At 42.2% G+C, this 23,949-nt stretch overlaps 1 protein-coding gene and 2 pseudogenes across 33 annotated transcripts in view; 2 read left to right on the top strand and 1 right to left on the bottom strand.

Annotated features, from left to right (window-relative positions):
- Window positions 1-23,949, top strand: part of PTPRD (protein tyrosine phosphatase receptor type D) — a 2,362,472-nt gene that overhangs the window by 1,422,802 nt on the left and 915,721 nt on the right. The gene's annotated exons all lie outside the window — the stretch shown is intronic.
- Window positions 1,281-1,399, bottom strand: LOC134936186 (5S ribosomal RNA; annotated as a pseudogene).
- LOC134945040 (5S ribosomal RNA) lies at window positions 7,156-7,274 on the top strand (annotated as a pseudogene).

Here is a 23,949-nt window from a genome sequence, read left to right as displayed (position 1 = left end):
GTTAGGTGGTATATATTGTAATACAATTATGGATGGACGGACTGCCTGCCGAGTTCCGACTGCCGACACAGAGGTAGCCACAGCCGTGAACTACCGCACTGTACTGTGTCTGCTGCTAATATAGACTGGTTGATAAAGAGATAGTATACAATACATACAACAATATACTACTATACTGGTGGTCAGGCACTGGTCACCACTAGTCACACTGGCAGTGGCACTCCTGCAGCAAAAGTGTGCACTGTTTAATTTTAAATTAATATAATATTATGTACTCCTGGGGGCTCCTGCTATAACAACCTGCAGTGCTCCCCAGTCTCCCCCACAATTATTATAAGCTTTGCCTTTTATACATTGATGTGCAGCACACTGGGCTGAGCTGAGTGCACACAGACTGAGTCACACTGTGTGACTGGCTGCTGCTGTGTATCGTTTTTTTTCAGGCAGAGAACGGATATAGCAGAGAACGGATATATATTAAAATAAATAAAAGTTAACTAACAACAACTGCACTGGTCACTGTGGTAAACTCTGTCTGACTCTGCACAATCTCTCTCTCTCTTCTAATCTAATTTCTAATGGAGAGGACGCCAGCCACGTCCTCTCCCTATCAATCTCAATGCACGTGTGAAAATGGCGGCGACGCGCGGCTCCTTATATAGAATCCGAGTCTCGCGAGAATCCGACAGCGTCATGATGACGTTCGGGCGCGCTCGGGTTAACCGAGCAAGGCGGGAGGATCCGAGTCTGCTCGGACCCGTGAAAAAAAACATGAAGTTCGTGCGGGTTCGGTTTCAGAGAAACCGAACCCGCTCATCTCTAGTATATACACATAGTTGTTAGAGAATTCCTCCAGTTTTTTCCAGCATCCTTAGATTTACAAAACCCGATCTTCCAAGGAGGTCTCCCATCCTTGTACTGACCGGGCCCAGCCTCACTTAGCTTCCAAGATCAGACGGTATTGGGCATCCCCAGGCTGGTATGATTGTAATAATATTGTGGGATTGTGGACAAGAGCTCATCTCTAGCAGTGTATATAGTGAAGATACAGATTCATTATCCAAAACCGGATACGTGATTATCCTAAATGGAAGAATACGTTTTAAAAAGTACTACATAGCTTGTACAAGGGCCATGATCCGAGCGTCAGAGAGGATTATACAGAGTTTGTAAAGGTGAGAGTGTCATAAAAGACATTACAATAGCAAAAGATAATGGGGGGTTGGGAACCCTAAGTTTGGTAGTTCAGAATTGGATTCTCTGACCTGTCCTTAGTTAGTTGGTTACAGCACCTGGTCTCCCCTGGGGGTCTCCCAACCAGGTACTGGCCAGGCCCAACACTGCTTTGCTTCCAAGATCGGCCGGAATTGGGCATGTCCAGTGTGGTATGGCTGTAATATTAATAAGGAGACGGGACTCCATTTCATGATGAAGGACAGAGGGAGCAAATGTATGGAATGGCTTACGTTATAAGAAGGGTGCTATCTCATATCCTTCATTGAGGCCATCTTGGTGAAGGGTGTTCAGTTCATAAATCCAGAACATCTCTCTCCTGGAGAGGAGTTTGGAAAGGTCTCCTCCTCTGTCTCCCAAGGATACCAATTCGATGCCTTTGTAGGATAGTTCCTCTGGGTCTGAATTATGATGTTGGTGGAAGTGTCTTGAAACGGCATGTGTTAAAACTTTGTTCCTTATATTTCTTACGTGCTCCTGGATGAGGAGTTTCAAGACCCTCTTGGTTTTGCCGATGTACTTCATTTTACACGGGCACTCTAGGAGATAAATCACTGATGTGTGTTGCAGTTAATAAACTGTTTAATGCGATATTCTTTGTTGGTGTCGGTCTTATAAAATGATTTCCTGTTCTGATGAAAGTGTCTGCAGATATTACATGTACCACACTTGAAGCTGCCTACACATTTCGGCATGATGTTTCTTGCTTCCAGATTCCTTAACATGCTGTGTGCCACAAGGTCCTTTTGGCTTTGAGATTTCCGAAACGCCATTTTCGGTTCCTTAGTGAGGTAGTCCTTCAGTATGGGATCCATTAACAAGATGTGCCAATGTTTCCTCAGAGTTTGTTTAATGAGATTCTTGTGCCTACTGTAGGTGGTAATGAATTTAACTGTATCCTCTTTGTTTTCCTTGGGTTTGTATTCCAAGAGTTCTCCTCTTTCCAGGCCTTTGGTTCTGGTGGTAGCTCCTTCCAAAAGTCGAGTGGGATACCCCTTGTCCTTGAATCTTTCCTTGTAAACTTCAAGTTGTTGATATCTGTCCTTAGTGGTTTTGCAATTGCGTGCTATTCTGTTAAATTGAGAAAATGGGATATTGTCTTTCCACTGTTGCTGGTGATTGCTCCTATAGTGCACGTAACTGTTCAGGTCTATATTCTTAATGTAGTTGCTCGTGATGACTTCCTTTTCTGAGTGTGTTAGAACCAGGTCCAGGAATTCAATTCTTTCAACATTATGCGTGGCCGTGAACCTGAGATTCATATTGTTATCCGAAATGTATGTTAAAAATTCTTTAACGGTTTGCTCGTCTCCTTCCCACACAATCAAAATGCCGTCAATGTAACGTTTATAAAAAATGATATTCTGCTGATATGGATTGTTTGTAAAAACGTGCTTATTCTCCCACTGTCCCATAAAAAGATTGGCGAAGCTGGGTGCGAAAATGGTGCCCATCGCTGTTCCACAGATCTGGAGATAAAACCCATCTAAAAATTTAAAATAATTATGCTTCAATATAAAATCCATGAGTTCACATATGAAAAGTCTGTGATCCTCTGTAATGAGATGGTCTTTGCTGAGAAATTCATTACAAGCTTCGATCCCCTTATCGTGCTCTATACAAGTGTACAAGGACTGCACATCAATTGTGACCCATCTGTATGTGTCCTTCCACTGAAATGTTTCCATTAAATTTAGGACCGCTGTGGTGTCCTTTAGGTACGCTGGAAGTTCCATCACATACTTTCTAAGGAATATGTCCACATACTGTGAGAGGTGTGAGGTCAGGGAATCAATCCCTGCCACTATCGGTCTGCCTGGGGGATTGTCCAGGGATTTATGTATTTTGGGGAGAAAATAAAAGATGGGGGTAACGGGGTTGGAATTTAGGAGATATTGATACTCATCCTTAGTGATTAATTAACGTCTGAAGCCCTTTAGAAGCATTGTCCTTTGTTCTTCCACAAATGTTTCCTTGGGATCGTTGGGCAGTGGCGTGTATGAGGATCTGTCTCCTAGTAATCTATTTGCTTCTATGGTATAGGCTTCCTATCCATAATGACCAACCCCCCCTTTGAAAGCCGCTTTTACGACTATGTTCTTATTTTCCTGTAGTCTTTTCATGGCTTCTGTTTCCCTATTCATAAGATTTCTCTCTTTTATTGGTGTGATACTTGCATCACAGAGGTCCTTCTTTACTAATTTGTAGAAGAGGCCCACACTGTGTCCTTTGGATTCTAGGGGATAGAACTTGGAGGTGGGTTTTAGACCTGATTTTGATTGTTCGTAATTTTGTATCACTGCATCTTCTTTTTTGAGAAAGTGATGTTTGAGGGTGATTTTCCGTCTGAACGTATTCAAGTCTATGAAGACGTCAAACTTGTTCATTCCCTTCGTGGGTGCAAATGAGAGACCTTTATTTAGCAGTGTGGTTTCATGGTTGGTCAGCGTATGGCTTGAGAGGTTAAAGATGCCTTTTATTGTTGGAGGTTCTACTGCAGGTTTCGTCTGTTGAAAAGGCTTTTCCCTCCTGCCCCCCGAGATCCTCTTCTTCTGATAATACATAGGGAGTGCCCACTAGGCTGATCATATATCCGTAGTTCCAATACTAGTGTTGTTACTTGTTATACTGCATCTGTGGCGCCGATAGCTTTCCTGGTACACATCTTTTTTTGGTATTACTGTTTTCAGCTGCCTGGTGGAAGTCAGTATCAGACACAGTATGTTTGGAACAAATGAACGCACTAACAAAAGGAGTAATCTCTGCCAAAAAATATTTAATGAACCCACTGTCCCCGAGACTGAACCTGCCATTAATAACCTTGATGACATGTTTTGGAGCATAGAAATACTATTGACGAGGGAAGTTAAGGCATGGTGGGACATTAGGGGCCTGGAGCACTACGTTAGTGTAAACAGAGTTCCTAGGGGACTTAGGATTTCTAAACAGACCACTTTTGTACTGGATAACCAGGATTTCATGAAAGAGTGGGACAACACATTACACAACTGTTCCACTAACCTCATGAGATTATTGATAGCAGAGAAAAAACGCATTATCTCAGACCTGGAAGTAGAGATTAAGGAGGCGGAGAGCAAAATGGAGGTCCATAAGGACAAAGAGGACTTCAGGATAAATAAAAAAGTCCTAAATAAGAAACTTGAACACATAGAGGAGGAGGTGATCAAGAATAAGGAAAGGAAATTTGCAAGAGACAGATACGATTATGAAAATAATATGATCAAAAACTGGAGTCATTTTAATAGAGGAGGCCAACAAGACCCCAAAGGAAAGAGGGACTACTGGCAGTCGGTCCCCAAGAAACAAAGAGGACCCAGAACAAATATGAGGGAAACCCAGGTAAACCAGACTAGAACCACTAATAGGTTTTCAACACTACAGAGATTGGACTCAAACACGGAGGAGTCTTTTTAATCACCCGGCACAAACCAACACCATCAGGATACGGCAAGGGCAGCCGCAAGATGGAAAACCACACACGCATCTCCACGGAAAAGAAGGTTCGAAGAAGAAGAGGATGTCGGGGGGGCAGGAGGGAAAAGCCTTTTCAAAAGACGAAACCTGCAGTAGAACCTCCAACAATAAAAGGCATCTTTAACCTCTCTAGCCATACGCTGACCAACCATGAAACCACGCTGCTAAATGAAGGTCTCTCATTTGCATCCACGAATGGAATGAACAAGTTCGATATCTTCATAGACTTGAATAAGTTCATACGGAAAATCACCCTCAAACGTCACTTTCTCAAAAAAGAAGACGCAGTGATACAAAATTACGAACAATCAAAATCTTGTATAAAACCCATCTCCAAGTTCTATCCCCTAGAATCCAAAGGACACAATGTGGGCCTCTTCTACGAATTAGTAAAGAAGGACCTCTGTGATGCAAGTATCACACCAATAAAAGAGAGAAATCTTATGAATAGGGAAACAGAAGCCATGAAAAGACTACAGGAAAATAAGAACATAGTCGTAAAAGCGGCTGACAAAGGGAGGGGGGGGTTGGTCATTATGGACAGGGAAGCCTATACCATAGAAGCAAATAGATTACTAGGAGACAGATCCTCATACACGCCACTGCCCATCGATCCCAAGGAAACATTTGTGGAAGAACTAAGGACAATGCTTCTAAAGGGCTTCAGACGTGAAGTAATCACTAAGGATGAGTATCAATATCTCCTAAATTCCAACCCCGTTACCCCCATCTTTTATTTTCTCCCCAAAATACATAAATCCCTGGACAATCCCCCAGGCAGACCGATAGTGGCAGGGATTGATTCCCTGACCTCACACCTCTCACAGTATGTGGACATATTCCTTAGAAAGTATGTGATGGAACTTCCAGCGTACCTAAAGGACACCACAGCGGTCCTAAATTTAATGGAAACATTTCAGTGGAAGGACACATACAGATGGGTCACAATTGATGTGCAGTCCTTGTACACTTGTATAGAGCACGATAAGGGGATCGAAGCTTGTAATGAATTTCTCAGTAAAGACCATCTCATTACAGAGGATCACAGACTTTTCATATGTGAACTCATGGATTTTATATTGAAGCATAATTATTTTAAATTTTTAGATGGGTTTTATCTCCAGATCTGTGGAACAGCGATGGGCACCATTTTCGCACCCAGCTTCGCCAATCTTTTTATGGGACAGTGGGAGAATAAGCACGTTTTTACAAACAATCCATATCAGCAGAATATCATTTTTTATAAATGTTACATTGACGACATTTTGATTGTGTGGGAAGGAGACGAGCAAACCGTTAAAGAATTTTTAACATATATTTCGGATAACAATATGAATCTCAGGTTCACGGCCACGGATAATGTTGAAAGAATTGAATTCCTGGACCTGGTTCTAACACACTCAGAAAAGGAAGTCATCACGAGCAACTACATTAAGAATATAGACCTGAACAGTTACGTGCACTATAGGAGCAATCACCAGCAACAGTGGAAAGACAATATCCCATTTTCTCAATTTAACAGAATAGCACGCAATTGCAAAACCACTAAGGACAGATATCAACAACTTGAAGTTTACAAGGAAAGATTCAAGGACAAGGGGTATCCCACTCGACTTTTGGAAGGAGCTACCACCAGAATTAAAGGCCTGGAAAGAGAAGAACTCTTGGAATACAAACCCAAGGAAAACAAAGAGGATACAGTTAAATTCATTACCACCTACAGTAGGCACGAGAATCTCCTTAATCAAACTCTGAGGAAACATTGGCACATCTTGTTAATGAATCCCATACTGAAGGACTACCTCACTAAGGAACCGAAATTGGTGTTTTGTAAATCTCAAAGCCTAAAGGACCTTGTGGCACCCAGCATGTTAAGGAATCCGGAAGCAAGAAACATCATGCCGAAATGTGTAGGCAGCTTCAAGTGTGGTAGATTTAATATCTGCAGACACCTTCATCAGAACAGGAAATCATTTTATAAGACCGACACCAACAAAGAATATCACATTAAACAGTTTATTAACTGCAACACACATCAGTGATTTATCTTCTAGAGTGCCCGTGTAAAATGAAGTACATCGGCAAAACCAAGAGGGTCTTGAAACTCCTCATCCAGGAGCACGTCAGAAATATAAGGAACAAAGTTTTAACACATGCAGTTTCAAGACACTTCCATCAACACCATAATTCAGACCCAGAGGAACTAACCTACAAAGGCATCGAATTGGTATCCTTGGGAGACAGAGGAGGAGACCTTTCCAAACTCCTCTCCAGGAGAGAGATGTTCTGGATTTATGAACTGAACACCCTTCACCCAGATGGCCTCAATGTAGGATATGAGATAGCACCCTTCTTATAACGTAAGCCATTCCATACATTTGCTCCCTCTGTCCTTCATCATGAAATGGAGTCCCGTCTCCTTATTAATATTACAGCCATACCACACTGGACATGCCCAATTCCGGCCGATCTTGGAAGCAAAGCAGTGTTGGGCCTGGCCAGTACCTGGTTGGGAGAACCCCAGGGGAGACCAGGTGCTGTAACCAACTAACTAAGGACGGGTCAGAGAATCCAATTCTGAACTACCAAACTTATGGTTCCCCACCCCCCACTCTCTCTTGCTATTGTAATGTCTTTTATGACACTCTCACCTTTACAAACTCTGTATAATCCTCTCTGACGCTCGGATCATGGCCCTTGTACAAGCTATGTAGTACTTTTTAAAACTTATTCTTCCATTTAGGATAATCACGTATCTGGTTTTGGATAATGAATCTGTATCTTCACTATATACACTGCTAGAGATGAGCTCTTGTCCACAATCTCACAATATTATTACAATCATACCAGCCTGGGGACGCCCAATATCGTCTGATCTTGGAAGCTAAGTGAGGCTGGGCCCGGTCAGTACAAGGATGGGAGATCTCCTTGGAAGATCGGGTTTTGTAAATCTAAGGATGCTGGAAAAAACTGGAGGAATTCTCTAACAACTATGTGTATATGCACTACTGCCTTTTAACCTTGATCTTTTACTCTCTTCCTCCCTTCAAGTGTCTGTTACCCTCTCACCAAAATCTTTATAATATATGCATCTCAAGATCACATTAAGGATTATTAACCTTGGTTCTGGATCTTCTCCACTGTCCCCTTCTCTTTCTCTCATCTACCTGTAGTAATTACTGCAATTTTGCACGAAGAAGTAGCCCACATATATAAAATACTATACATCATCAATGTTGCGATATCGATCTTTAATTTCGTGTTGCTACAACATAGAGAAGTTAAGGTGTAATGCACCTGATGTACATTTAGAAGCTATGATTTAATGCATCTGATGAACCTTTAAACTATATGCAAGCTACGCTAATATGACCCTGACCCCACTCTCTCTTTTGTATATTTTCACATATGTAAATTGATTATGGAGCTGGACATAGCTTTGGGAAAGGATCTAAATAATAACAACAATGAGAAACAGCTATCGGGCATATCTGCACTCCAAAAACATGGCCGCCGTGAATACAGAATACAGAGGACCTTTTTCCAACACAAAATGGCCGCCGGAGGACTCCGTTAACACTACTACTAACATAGACAATGGGGAAATCAGTCCTCCGCATCGAAGACACCCTCTAGTGATGGGAGCATGGTCCGCCACACGGAGCGGACGCATGCGCACTTCGGGAGAAAGGATACCGGATGTGGGGCGGATATGATGTCACGGACTGTCCGGACAGGAAGTCCGTGGCTCCGTGTTATATCTGTGCTTTCAACTCGTTATACTGCTCATTTTAGACTAAGTTTTAAACATCTGATGTTTCTATTAATGTAGCCACAATAGAGATTCATTATACTGGTACTTTGGCGTTTTATGATCACTTTAAATAATTAATTACAGGAAGTTATGTAGCCACCACTTCCCCCTTAGGATGAGTATATATATAGGATCTGTCTCTAGTCTCAAATCACCCCTTGATGAAGTCCAGACAGGACGAAATGCGTTGGGTGCTGCCTTGATCTAACCTCAGTGACTAAGTTAAGATACTTCACTCCTCTCTTTTTAATTGTTTTTGAATTTTTTTATTCTCACGTATTTTTATGTCCTATGTACCCCTTTTATGCTTTCTAGCCTTTCCATGCATTTTTTATATATGTTTTTTGTATGTATGGTACTTCTATTACTTATTTTTACTTCATAAATACTCGGTTTGTTTTTAGTGCTTTATATTGTAATAAATGTAATTTTTTATATAACTGCCTAGTTTTGCAAATGGTTTTTGCACCAGTGGTTGCTTTTTATTACCTCATCCTTTGTTCATAAATCTTTATTCTAGACACTTATACCGGTGCCTAACCATATTTGAGGTACAAAGCTGACACCCTGATAATACATAGGGAGTGCCCACTAGGCTGATCATATATCCGTAGTTCCAATACTAGTGTTGTTACTTGTTATACTGCATCTGTGGCGCCGATAGCTTTCCTGGTACACATAAAATTAACAACTTTAATAAATATCAAAAATAAACTATCCACCACAGATTTCTAGGTAGAGTGTGCATACCAAATGGCATGGGGTATCATCAGATGCCCACCCATCAGCATTTGTTTATAGTTACTGAGGTACCTCCTGGGATGTTAGCACCATTTCACCGCTGTTCAGGCGGCCATTTGTCCATATTTGGTGTGCCGCAGTCTGTCCCAGATACCACCAACGCGTTTCAGCTCATAAGAGCCTTTTTCAAGGTAGCACATCATAGCAGCCCTACAGTTGCCCAAAATGTCTGTCACACATTACCGCTGCTGCCCCTCCAACAGCGTCTTTGGACACAGTCACCCATAGCGACATGTCTTGATCTGAATAGCAGTGCTGCAAGTATGGTGGTACAGGGCAGTACTGCGTACAGGTAAGAAATTGACAGACGGTACATGGTACCGCTGGCCCGATCACCTTTCTTGCAGCCACTGCTGTGTATGAGGGGAGGAGAGCGCAGTGCACGCCTCTTCTGCCTCTCAGTGCTCAGTCCAGTCTCCAGCAGCAGTGGCGTGTATCTCAAATCAGGCACCGGTTCGTTAGCCAATCAGAGCTCGCACACCAACAGCGGCAGCTCCTGATTGACTCCCGGACGCGAGCTTTGATTGGCTCACAAACTGGTGCATAATTAGAGATAAATGGTGCCACAACCAGAGACCAGATTGAGGGGAAGGAGAGCCGTGCGCTACACTCTCCTTCCCTCATACACACACACAGCAGTAACAGCAGCAGCCGGAGCAGCAGGAAGCGGTGAGAAGCACTGTGGGGACATGTGTTTTCTGGCATTTATATGGGATCATATCTAGCACTGTGGGGGTATATCTGGCACTGTGGGGGCATTTGTGTATCTGGAACTGTGGGGACATACTGTATGTGTATCTGGCACTGCACTATTGGGGCATATGTGTATATGGCACTGCACTATTGGGGGCATATGTGTATCTGACACTGCACTATTGTGGGCATATGTGTATCTGGCACTATTGGAGGCATATTTGTATCTGGCACTGCACTATTTTGGTCATAGGTGTATCTGGCCCCCCATAGGTGTATCGCTGAAGTTATTTTATTTCTTAGATACAGTATTACATATATCCCACTTATAGTAACAGCAAACTTGTCAACATGACCTAATGGAAATTGGGGCACATTATCCCACACCATGATCTATACAAGCTATACTGTACCTCAGCACACACCCCCATCATACCCCATGTCTGTCTATATCACGCCTATCTTTGAATGCTGACAATCTAGAATGCCCTTCAAAAATGGAGATTATTGAGAGATATGTAATCACAACACATACATTACATACATCTGATACATGGCTAGCCTCATATGACAGCAACAAACAAAATACACAATAATAACGTATACAGTATATGTACAGTATATTATTGTTTTTCTTCTAGTAAATAACCAGTGGAGCATCATCACTATTCTGTAATGAAAATATATATTATGCAGACTGTAAACATGAATAATTCTACATTATTGTCTGTAGCACATAAATGTATCATATACCCTTATTCTGCTAAAACATGGCTGAAATAAGTGAAGCAAGAATATTGATTAATTACAACTGCTATAGTAAGTATTCTGTAATGGATCTCACACTTTAGCGAATCAAACAAAGCATTGGCATGAACAATTCTCTGTATTACTCAATAAAAGAATTGATCTTTGACACATGATTACTAGTCCCACTGCTACCATTATGTTTTGATTGCAAAAGAATGAAAGTACAATAGGGCTGCAATGGCTTTTATTGAAATGTATGGAGAAATACAGAAAGAGACATTTTTTTCAATGAACAATTAGCATTAGCAATGAGTAAGGTAAACAGGGAGAAGAGAAAAAGCAAGGGTTGCACATTGCATTTAATTAGTTTTCTCATGCACTAATAATCAGGACACTCAGTTGTGATTTCCTACATGGGGGTCATGAGGATGGGGGGGAGTGTGACACAACACAGAATTCATTTTTAGCAAAATGTTCATTTGTATAAAGTTTGTATATAATGTGTTCAATGGCTTAAAACTGATCAAAACGCTTATAGATATAGCCCTATTTGCAAGTATTTTCTGCCTACAGACCATTAAAGTGACAGTGTTGCTGTTATATTTAATATATTGGCAAATCATTTGGTCACAAGGAAAATAAAATGTATTTTACATGTATTGCTAGATATTACTACAAATACATAATTAAAATAAAGAACTAAATAATTCAATCACACCAAGAAAGTATTTTTTGTCCAGTAAAAAATAAAAAATAATAACACCAAGAATAACAAAAAAAAGCTTCCTAAGGCTAAAGAATTGCTTACTCATATGTGCAATTCACTTAAATTATTTCGAAAATACATTATCTTATTCTATAATATATTTAAAATGACAGATACCCAGTTTAAGTATGTTTAAAATTGACACAAATGGGGGAATTCAATTGTTTAATCTCGCCTGATCTCCTGTCTAAAGTGATGGGAGATCACGGGGCGATATTCAATTGTCACCCATTATCGCACTGATCACGCCCATATCAGTCACGTTTAGCCGCGTAAAGTGGCAAAACCCGACTAAATGAATGGACGTGGCGCGAAAAGTCCAGATTGGGCACCCAAAACGGTAATTTTTTGCACATTTCAGCTTACCACCCTCGGGGGTAGCAAACTGAAATGAAGTTGTCATGCCTGCCGGCAGCAACATTTAAATAGCTACCGGTGGGAGCGCGCGGGTGTGGTGACCCGCTATAATAATTGAATCTTGCCCAAAATGTTAATTGTTATGTGGGCATCTATACTGCAATTCTAAATGTAAGGGGCCCTGAAAGCATTCCATATTTCCCTAGTTCCTTTCCCCCAACTTCCACGGAACACAATTTGGGAACCACTGGCCCATTTAATTTAAGAAACAAATTACTGCAAGACCTATAGGGCAAGAAGTTCAGCACCCATCTTATCAATTAATAAACATAGTCTTGTTATCTCCAATAGTAAATAAAGAAGTATGTTTGTAAGCAGAGCATTTTGTAAAATGCCAAATGGTTATCACAGGGTCGGATATCACAAAGAGTGAACATTTCTCTGACAGCATACTGTATGTGTGTGGGGTGATATTTTACAATTAAAACGAAACTTAATAATAGAATAATTAAATAAGGTGTCCTTAGTGATGAAATAAAGAGAAGAGAATAATGCAAATTACATTTAGTTGTGATGTAATGAGATGCACAGTATATTAGCCTCATACCAAATTATTGCAAAATGGATGTTTATCTTCATTTGTACTGATCATTCAAATGGCTAAAAAACAATCATGATGACTCAAGGAACACGTAGGGGTCTATTTACTAAGCCTTGGAGTGAGATAAAGTGGATGGAGATAAAGTTACAGCCAATCAACTCCTATCTGCCAAGTTACATGCTATGTTTGAAAAATGATAGTTAGGAGCTTATTGGCTGGTACTTTATCACCATCCTTTTTATCTCTCTCCAAGGCTTAGTAAATTGAGCCCTTAGTGTAGCAAGTAAATGTTAAGACTGAACATACAGTATATTTATATGAATCAATGGCTTCGTACATTACAGTATGTGTAGATTATAAGGATTTTTAATACCTCTTTTCTGGCATCTTTCGGGATCCAATAGGAGGAGTAAGTACTTGGCAAACTAGATTGGCCAAGTGTGTCTTATCTGCCCTCAAATTCTATGTTTAGATGGTCACGATGTATGATCCTCCGTTATGGGAGAGAAGTGATATCAGTGCAAGTTATGTATGACTGCGACAATGTGTGCAATATCCTGTCATTAGCGCCCTGATGTGTGGGGCAATGTAAAAATGGTCAGTGGCACTGACTGTTCTCACGCCTGCAGCTATCGATTTAGACAGCTACAGGTGTCGTTGCCTCATTGACAGCCACTGCAATGGCTGCTGGGTACAGGAAGTACAAGGAGATCTTGTGATAGTACTGAAGCTGGCCGGGGTGTGGGGCACCTCAGGGATTGCCGGAGGCGGGAGTTTTCACTCCCTCACTCTGGCAATGAGCTGCTCATACATCTCATTGCTAGTGCTTCCTGCTTCACCTTGGTATACAGGCAAAGCAGGAAGACTTATACCGGCATGATCCATGCCAGTATAAAAACCCCCTCCCCCGCTATGTTACTCCAGTAGACTGGTATAATTAAAGGGGTAGATAGATAGATAGATAGATAGATAGATAGATAGATAGATAGATAGATAGACAGACAAATGGTAGCGGTTGAGAGGAATTTTTCCTCTGCATTTACCCTAAAATCGCACACCAACCTCAAATTAAGGGGAAAAAAACTTTCAGTTCCTCTATCCCTTCAACCCTGGCACCTAGAGATGTGGGGTCATCCTTGTTTGAAAGAAGCAAGTCAGTGTGATTCCCAGACACTATAAAACATTGAGTTCAGAGATGGGGAAGATATCCTCCACTCTGACTTCCAATAAATAAGGAGTATTCATTTTGGAAAGAGGGGAGATCTATTTTTCAAATGATAACTACCCTTACTACTTATTGGCTGGTGATCACCAGACAGTTTTACCCTGCACTACAGAAAGCAAACATGCAGTTTGTTTTCTGTATGTGAGGGGAAGGGCACTGTATGTTCCCTATCTCCCCCACAGTGACACCTGCAACCATGGGGACACCCTTATTTGAAAGAGGGTAGTCCCTTATTTCAAATAATGTGGTCCACTAGTAGCTATTGTCTGGTGTTTACCTGTGAGCACCAGACAATATTACCCTGTGCTACATACCACAAACATATTCCGTGTATGGGCAGAATGGCACTACATGCTCACACCATAAACCTGTGAAGGTCAGGGCACTAGTACATAAAAGATACGAATCCCTTCTTTAAATTTATGTGGTCTCTTATCAGATAATATCGTCCAGTGTTACAAAATTAAAAAATAATTTCTATAGATGGGAGAAGGGCACAAAGTGTCCTATAGCCACCGTAGTGGCCCACATGCACATTGGATATATTTCATTGATTTATTTCATTGATATATTGATACATTTGAAATAAGATAAGATACATTTTAAGCCCATATCTCCCTCATCTTGTATCAAATAAAAAGTGTTACCTCATTTAATAACAGGTTGTCTAGTTTAGAAAATGGTGGGCTATGTTGGGCTACCATTATCTTCCTACACATAGTAAGCTTTCAAATTGACACAGCGAAAATAAAAAAAAATGCATTTTATTTTGAGTGCAGATTTGTTTTCTATTTTTCTGTCAAAACCTAAATTTACTAAAGTTTCTAAAACAGAGAATTGGTGATGTTGCCCAAAGCAACCAATCAGACGCTGTCTTACGTTTTCTAAAAGGCAATAGAGAAATTATAGACATAATCTGATTGGTTATTATAGGCAACATCACCAATTCTCTGTTTTAGAAGCTTTAGTAAATTTACCCCTTAGAATCTTGCCTTTTGCTATTTTAGAACGGTGGATTATTAGTGAAACAAGAACCAAAAAATAATTCTTTGTGGTGTTTATAAGATAAAAAATATGTTTGCTTTTGGTACCCTTTCTTGAAATTTCAATAAAAAAAACATATTTTTGGTCATATTGGATACACTTTATTGGATGTATTAGAAAAAGTGGAAAAAGACTAATGGTATTTTCTGAAAATACAAATTGTTCTGAAAGAAAAACCAAAGTATAAATTGTGTGGGAACGGCATAAAAAATCAATGATAATGATGTTGGAATGTGAAAAGCGCAAACATCAAAAAATAATCTGAGCACCAAGGTGAGAAAATCTTTAGTAAAAGAAAGAATGCAATAGAACAATATACAGCAATATTGACAGATGGATAACAATTAATCACAAATGGGTTAAATTAGTAATGTAAGTCGATAAAGAATGTCCCATTCAAAGTCCTTCTCATGAATCATTGTTATAAAGTGCACTTGTAAGTGTAAGCATTAGTACCCATATCATAGCAGCATACTCCAATGGTGTATAATATTGTAACTGCAAATAAAGTTAAATTTTAATGCCTCTTTCTTATTGAACTCCTATTGCTAAAGCCTAGTTGTAAGTATATTGAGTCCCTTCATTAGTTCAGTATCCCCCAGTTTGTACAGTTGCAATGCAGTATACTGTAAATACTGCTTGTGGTTCACAGCTTTCCCCAAGTAATCATACCAAACACCCCTTTTGTAAGCACACTGGCGGAACATAAGGGAATTTACAGTTGCCACTTACGGATGGAAGCTTTTTTCGGAATAACCCTGATTCTAAGCCTACCTGATCCCCTTTAATTCACCCTCTTGTTACTTTGGCCTCAGTCCACGGGCACACAATTTCTGCTGTACCATTATCTTTTCTATGAATCCTTCTGTAAATCCTAATCTTCATCTGCATCAGATGCTGATTGTTTCATTCACACTGGTAACCGTCTCATTGTTATTCCATCTGTATAACCACATGCCTCTACCGGTATTGTGCTTTCCATGTCTCCCCATGCTGCCCTTTTATTCTCACCATCTATCCTACTTTTCTTCCTTCACTTTTCCCTCTTCTATACCCACCTTTATGCATTTACACTCACTTTAACCTCTTGAACCCACCCTCCTGCAACTTTAACTGTTCAGACTTCACATCCTCTTATACCTTAGTCAACCCCTAAGCCTAATGCCCCTGTAGTTGGTCCTCATTGCCCCTCCATCTAGAATGCAAACTCTCTGTCATCCTTGTTTTTACCTAGCATGTCTTCTGCTACATTTTTACTATATATTATATGATTTGTTCTGTTAATTGCAACCATGCATTTATTATACTGCCCAGCTTAACCCATATATTTGTCATTTTGTTTAATATTTTGCTGCATGTCATATCTTGATTTAACATGTCCAGTGCTGCAGTATCTATGGCACCATACAAATAAATGATATTACAGGACTATATTGAGCTCACCTTGCTTTTTACATTTTAAGGAATTTACAGTACAAGCTTAAGCATGCTATTTTTACATTTTACATATTTGAAAAGACATGCCTCACAAAATTTCCCAATTGCTTTAGCTTGTTCTCCACTTGCAGAAATAAATTAATTTATTCTATTACTTTCCCTAAACTAGATGTTTAGGGAGCATATTTAACAATCTGTCACTTCAGATAGAAGGCGTTTTTGAATCAGGCAGTTTGCGTCCATTATAAATATACATAGTCTCTTGTCCTAGATTTTTTTATGCAACAATACAGTTTTACATAACTAATTATATGTTAAAGATTGAGAAGTTTTCTGATGCATGCCTAATCGTAGTGCTTTAAAGCATGGTTATGCCTAGCTCAGTGATAAGTAATTAACATTGCTCCCATGTACCTGTCCATAGTTGTAACACCTGAGACTGAGAGAGTGGTAATGCTGTACTTTTTTTTTAAAGAAAACTACTATTAGCTCTTTATCAATGTATCTGTTTAATTATTTTAAATGTGTTTGATGTGGCCATACAGTAAGTCTCGTTTGTTTTCTGGCAGCAAGCATTACATTCCTGACAAATTGCCATAAATAGCTTTTATGGCACCAGATACTTATCTATGATATGCTGTTCACAAAGATGAATAAAAATGTATTACAAAATAGATTGAAACCATGTAGACTGGTTTACTAAGCTTAGTATTTTGTATGGTCATTGCTACTGTGGATGAAATCAATAACTCAGGTTCCTGAAGCTTCTATAAAGCAGGAGTCACATTTATTTACAAACTAAATACATACTAAGAAGGTCATTCACAATTGTGTAAATTCTACATATAATTTATATGACATTATGTCCATTTTTATGGAATTATACATATTTTTGTAGCATTAAGCAAGAAAATCAAATAATTAGAACACAATAACTAGTACACAATACAATTTAACTGGGAATCAGTATTGATTACTCTCTTGGTTATTGCACAATCTTTGAAATAATAGAATTTGAACATACTGTAAATGATTATAGTTTTCCAGATTCTATAACACGTGTGTATGTTCTTCAAAGTTGTGTAAAGGGGGTTTCTTGTGCTCTCAACTTGAACCTTAAGGATGTTAGGGAAAAGATTACGGTTGGTGAGCCAAAATTATGCTAAGTGCCTCAATTTTATATTGCAGAGTTTATTATAATTATTTTGATTAGCAGTGTTTAGTACTTAGTGTGTGCACCTGCATTTTGTCTTTTTAATTTGGAACTACAAGTCTCAGCATGGTAGCACCACTCATTATGTTTAGAATTATGGTGCGGAGTCCCAAACCCCCACCATCCATATAAAGGTGGATCTTGCTAAACTGTTAATTGCATACAAAGCATGTAATCATTATTATAATTTATGTTTATATATAGGGCACCACTAGGTGCCCACTGATACTTACAGAATTAAGAACACAATTACATAAATATTAATTACATAAGATAACCCAGGGACGTGTGGTGATCTAAATGGCTCAGGAGGCAAGACTTACAGGCAATGTATAAGCCAAAGGGTACATCTGGGCATTAAACACGGGTGCAGCAGTATAAACTCTGAGACATTTTCTGAGTTTTGATCAGAGATGTGCGGAAAAGAAAGACAGGTGAGGCACTGCCTCACCTGCCTCACCTCCACAGTTTTGGCTATAAAAATGAATAGAATAATACAAAGAAGATATTTCAAACATATTCTTTGTATTTTTCATATACTTTATACAGTCAAAACTCTGGCTCGAATGATAGTATGACAGGAAAGGCTCTGCCTCACCTACCTCACTCCACCGCACGTCACTGAGATAACCCAATGCCGCAACTAGGTGTGTGCCGATGGTGCCTTGCCCGCAGCACACATGCACTGAAGGCGCACCATCGGCAGCACACACACACCCCTCCACCCCCTCCTGCCTGCACGGCCGCAGCCACACTGGCAGCGTTCGATATAGAGTCCCTCCAGCGCCGCCTCTCTGAACGGGTCCCTAAGCGCCACATCTCCCTCTCCTCCTCTCCCCCCCCCGCACGACGTGCTGTCAGCCATAATGTGTAAAAAGGGGGGCGCTGCCTGCCGTTAGGGGTAAAAAGGGGACACTGTCTGCCGTAATGTGTAATAAGGGGGATGCTGTCTGCAGTAATGTGTAATAAGGGGGACGCTGTCTGCCGTAATGTGTAAAAAGGGGATACTGGCTGCCGTAATCTGTGAAAAGGGGGACTGTCTGCCGTAATGTGTAAAAAGGGGGATGCTGTCTGCCGTAATGTGTAAAAAGGGGGACGCTGTCTGCTGTAATGTGTAAAAAGGGGGACTGGCTGCCATTATGTGTAAAATACCTGGTGTAGTGGAGCTACTGTGCAGAGTAATTTGAATAATGGAGACTACTGTGCACCGTAGCATGAATTGGTATTATTTTGTAACCACGCCCCTTCCCCGTGAAGCCACGCCCTATATATTTATCGCACACCTGTGGCGCGCACTGCCCCTATCTTGTATAGGGGGGCGCCAATGACGTTTCTTGCACACAGCGCTAAAATGCCTAGTAGTTACGGCACTGAGATAACCAGAAACACAATGATAAAAACAAAGGCTATGAAAGGGTTATAGTGAGTAGATGGTAGGATTAGAGTATGTCTTGTACAAGCAAACAATGAAGGGTTACATGAGAGGAGTATGTAGCAAATAACTCTCAATGAGCGTCTACCGACAAAAGAGAGCATACAGACAGATAAAATAAAAGACAGTATAACAAATAAGAACTAGGAACAGGGATAGTGCAAGAAGGAAAGAACAAAGGAAAATGTCCCAACCAATAGGGCTCATACTCTAAGAGTCATGGGTACAATATGGAAAGGGAACTGGGAAAGAGAGTAGGTGGGTGGTCAGAGGTGCTGCTTACAGAGTTATAGGGCTGATAGACTTGTATGAAGAAGCAAGTCTTGATAGTTTGTTTGAAAATGTGAAGGCTGTCACAAAGTCTGATAGAGAGGGAGCAAATTCTACAGTAGAGGGTCAGCATGGAAGAAACCAGAATAAAGATGAGTCAGTGGTCTGTTCTGGAGCAGAAAGGGTGGGAGAGAGTGTGACCATAAAAAAGCTAAGAGATGTAATAGGGAGTTGAGCAATTGAGGACTCTATAGCTGAGGTTAATGAAATACTGTAACTGTATTCTGTGGTGGATGGTGAGTGAAGCACTTGACAGTGAGCAGTTGGGACATGTAGGTGGGTGGAAAGCTGTGTGTCATGGTCTGGGTAATTAAACAGACATTCTTACCTCTCAAGTGCCTGTCCAAGCTGTCACTATGCTCAGGGCCGGATTAACAATGGAGCGGATGGAGCTGCAGCTCCAGGCCCCCCATTGAAAATAGGCCCAAAGCATCCCAGGCAGTTCAGCAAGTGGTGACAGGAAAACATTTTTCCTGTCACCACCACAGCCCATCTCACTCCCCTTCCGCCCATCCAAAATAACACCACCTAATTACCCCTGCACGCAGCCGTCCGACAGAAGCCTCTCTCTCCTATGTCAGTCCGATGTTATGACTATGTCAGGACCCCGGCTGTGGATAGGCTGTCTCTGTGGCTGCCTGAACGCTGGAGGATCTGGAGGGCAGGGATGCGGCGCGCCGATGGACCCTGATGAGTTCCGCCACCGGAGAACAAGGACCCGCACCTGCTCTGGAAGGATGGAGGAGATCAGAGGATGCTGGGAGAGGCAGGGCCAGAGACGAGCCCGGCTGCATAACCCGGGCGTGGTGCAGGCAGTGAGAAGGGAGCCCCGCAGTGAGCACCCTGTCTGGAGGACCCCCAGGAGTCAGACCCGGAAAGCCTGCCCTGCCGGAGACATTTCAATGGAGGAGAGTCTGATGGTGGGAGCGCCGCAAGGAGAGGAGCCACCCAGCACCAACTGAGAGAGGAGTCGTGCAGCGCCCTGGTCAGCTGGAGCAGCTGCGGGTGACACTGCCATGGGTGAGACCCCTGGTTAAGTTGCTTCAGCTGGGCTGGTAGCAGGCAAGTGCTGGTTTCTGAGGTCAGGTAGAGGCCGCTGTGGAGTAGAGAGGGGAGGATATGCCCAGGTAGAAGCTGATGTAGGTGCCGTTACATTGGGCCCTGTGTTCTGCCTGTATTAACCCTTCAGCTTATAGTGGGTGTGTTAGTGCCAGAGGATGCCTGGTAGGAGTAGAGTGATATGAGAGCTCTTTATTGTCTGTTGGGAAATTTTTTAATCATTGGGGGACAGGCTTCTGCTAGGAGCAGTGTCGTATTCATCTACACTGTAAAGACCCATACACACTGGGTGATTGTGAGCTGAGAGCAGGTCACTTTTGGTGTGTTGAGCTGCTTTCAGCTCAAAGCCGCACAGTGTGTATGCCCCGGCGATGAGCGGTGATGCGCGCTTCCGCTTCATCGCTGGCGGCCGCCGTTCATCTACTGGTATTACCAGTAGATGAACGGCGGGGTGAGCGGCTTTCCATAGCTATGGAAAGCCGTCCACCCCGCTGACTTTGCTGGGCGGGGGGAAAAGCGCTCAGTGTGTACGCACTGAGCGCTTTTCAGCCCAGCGATGTCAGCCATCATCTCTGTGCATACACGCTGGGCAAAAACCAGTGTGTATGCACCTTAAGTCTCTGCTGGGCCAGTCCCGTTCTCAGCTCTGCCGGCCCAGGGTAATCCATACGTCTGCTGGGCTGGCTGCAGCGCTTCCAGGATTTTCACTTCACTGTGGAACGCAAACCAGAGGCTGCCATCTGCTCTGGCTTGCTGGCACTTCCAGGTGCCATTAGCTGGGCAGGAGCAACAGCTGCCGGCTCAGGGCTTCCAGGTGGGCAGGCTGCATGAGGGTCTGGCTGGGGTGGTGTACATTCCCAACCACATTTCCCACTGGTAAGTCAGATACTACTGTATCTGTTGATATTTGGGCTATTTTGTTTTATGTATGAACAAAATTTTTCAGTGTACATTATTAAATCTCATGTTTTTATGTGATAATGTGTATGCATGTGCATGGTGTCTGGGCATGTTGGTGTATGATAGTGTCTGTGTTTGTACAGTACATACTGTATGAGAGACTGTGTGTACACATCTGTGTGTGGTGTATGAGAATATTTATACATTAACATTGACAAAAAAGCATGCCATGGAATAAGACAACAACAAATCATGAAATAAAGCAAAGCACATCATGGAGGGAGCATGTGCCTGACTCAGACTAAAGAGGACTCAGTCTGGGAAACAATTATTAACAAAAACTCCTGAGGCCTAAAGGGTCACAGGGATGGGGGTGGGGGTTGTTAGCCGGTGGTGGCACATGTGCTTTACAATCTCAGGGCCATTTTCATGAAGAATACCCTGAGAATTGTTGTAACTGGATTTTCGGGGACGGAGCTTTCTCGCAAGCTCTGCCCCTTTATGTAATAATTGATACATCCTTATGATGTATTCAATTATCACAATGCGATTTTGGTTGAATTTATCGCATCCCATCCACATCTCCGATATGCCTCATAGGGGGTCATTTCGAGTTGATGGCAAGTAGCAATTTTTTGCTGCTTGTGCGATCAACCTGACACCGCCTATGGGGGAGTGTATTATAGCATAGCAGGGATGTGATCGCTTGTGCAGCCCTGCTATACTAAAAAAGTTTTCTACAAAACAAGACCAGGGTGAGACTCACTTACCCTGTGCGATGGATCCAGGGATGAAAGTCCTGGGATTGACATCAGACAACCGCCCTCCAAACGCCTGGACACGCCTGCGTTTGGATCTCCACGCCCGGAAAATGGTGATTATCCGCCCCGGAACGCCTCCCTGCTGTCAATCTCCTTGCGATCGCGCTAGCGATCACGCTAGCAATCACTTTCTTCTCTCTTCTGGTCATTGCCCGGCAACGGCTGTCGATGGGCAACAACGCACATGCGCATTGCGTCCGCCGCGCATGTGCAGTTCTGACCCGTTCGCACCACAGCGAAGAACCGCTGCGTGCGGACGGGTCAGAATGACCCCCATAGTGCGTATGTACTGTAGTAGTGATATAGATGAAGAGATGTAGTGTGGGAAGGAAGTGCAGTGATGTAGTATGCCACATCACCCCATGTCCACACCGTAAAATATTCTCTGTGGCGCTAATCACCCCCCCTGCGCAATACACAATAGGCCCGTCAGAAATGTCAGCTCCAGGCCCATGTGGACCTTAATCTGGCACTGACTACGCTCCAGGTCTGGTTGCTATCAGCATGGTCTGCGTCCACTGCATAGTGTGGCAGATCTGCAGCCACATGTGACACAAACATAATTTCCCTCCTAAACCAAACGTGGGTGCTGCCATGTTTGATCCGGTCATCTGATTCCAGTGAGCCTATCCAGAGCATTCTGCTGCCCAGCTGATCATCCCAACCAATCCTTCCACACTGGTTGCTATAAGAATGCTGAGTAAGGACTGCCTAATCGCCAGTACTATGATTGTCATACCCTGTATGGATGTTTGCTCTCAGCTGCTTCCAGGTTACCTTGCTCCAGGAGATTCCACTCTGTCCTGAGACCTGAGTTCCCCCCAGCTTGCAGCTCTGCCTGGCTCATTGGTGTTCCGCCATCGATACTCAGATTCATCGGTGTTCCGCCATCGATACTCAGCTCCATCAGTGTTCCGCCATCGATACTCTGCTCCATCGGTGTTCCGCCATTGATACTCAGCTCCATCAGTGTTACACCATCGATACTCAGCTCCATCGGCGTTCCGCCGTCGATCTCTAGCTCCATTGGTGTTCTGCCATCAATCTCCAGCTCCATCTGTGTTCTGCCATCAATCTCTAGCTTCATTGGTGTTCCGCCATCGATCTCAAGCTACAGTGGTGTTCCGCACCAATATCCAGTATCATCGGTATCCATCTCACCTCCAGTGGTCAGTAACCTTGTGCTCATTCATATTGGGACTTCATCAGTGGTTTACACTGCATCTAAGCCTGCTGCTGTGAGCTTATTTATGTTGAGACTTCATTAGTGGTTTACACTGCATCTCAAGTCTATTGTATGCTCACCCATATTGTAACTTCATTAGTGGTTCACACTACATCCAATATTACATCTTGCCATTGATGTTACATTTGCTACAGCATTGCCTCAGTTCCTATGCCTATGTTACTGCATTATCTGTGATACCGATTATCTGAGTCTATTACCATCTGCCGCAATCTGTACCATCTTGCATGCTGAATAAAAAGACTTATTTTATTTTACAACTCCTCTGTTCTGGTCATGCCTTCAGGCCTACGCTCAAGTCCACCACATCCTGGTTAATGTACAAGAACTTAATCAAAGCTCCCAGATTCACATACCAGTCAGCCCCTACGCCTGAGATCTCTACTGGTCAGATTCAGACCTCAGGCGTGACACTGTGGATATTGCCTTAATCTAGTAGTGAGAAATGACAAGTTAATGAATGAGAGTTCTGGTGGCATCCATGGTGAGGAATATTAGGAATATTACAAAGATGAATGCTGCAAGACTATGAGATATGCTGATTGCAGACAGTGGATGAGACAGTGTTGAGGATCATGCCCAGGCAAATGACTTGAGGGACAGGGGAGAGTATGATATTGTCGACTATACAAGTACTGTAGCAGAAGGACCTGATTAGTCTAAGATAGAATAGCACTCAATTTTGTCTATAGGTAGGTAACTGAGTAGGACATTTGGGAAATTCCAAGTTGT

The sequence above is a fragment of the Pseudophryne corroboree genome, chromosome 1 (genome assembly GCF_028390025.1).
Source record: "Pseudophryne corroboree isolate aPseCor3 chromosome 1, aPseCor3.hap2, whole genome shotgun sequence".
In the NCBI taxonomy this organism is placed as follows: domain Eukaryota; kingdom Metazoa; phylum Chordata; class Amphibia; order Anura; family Myobatrachidae; genus Pseudophryne; species Pseudophryne corroboree.
The sequence above is the reverse complement of the archived record's forward strand: the minus strand, read 5'-3'. Positions and strand labels throughout refer to the sequence as shown.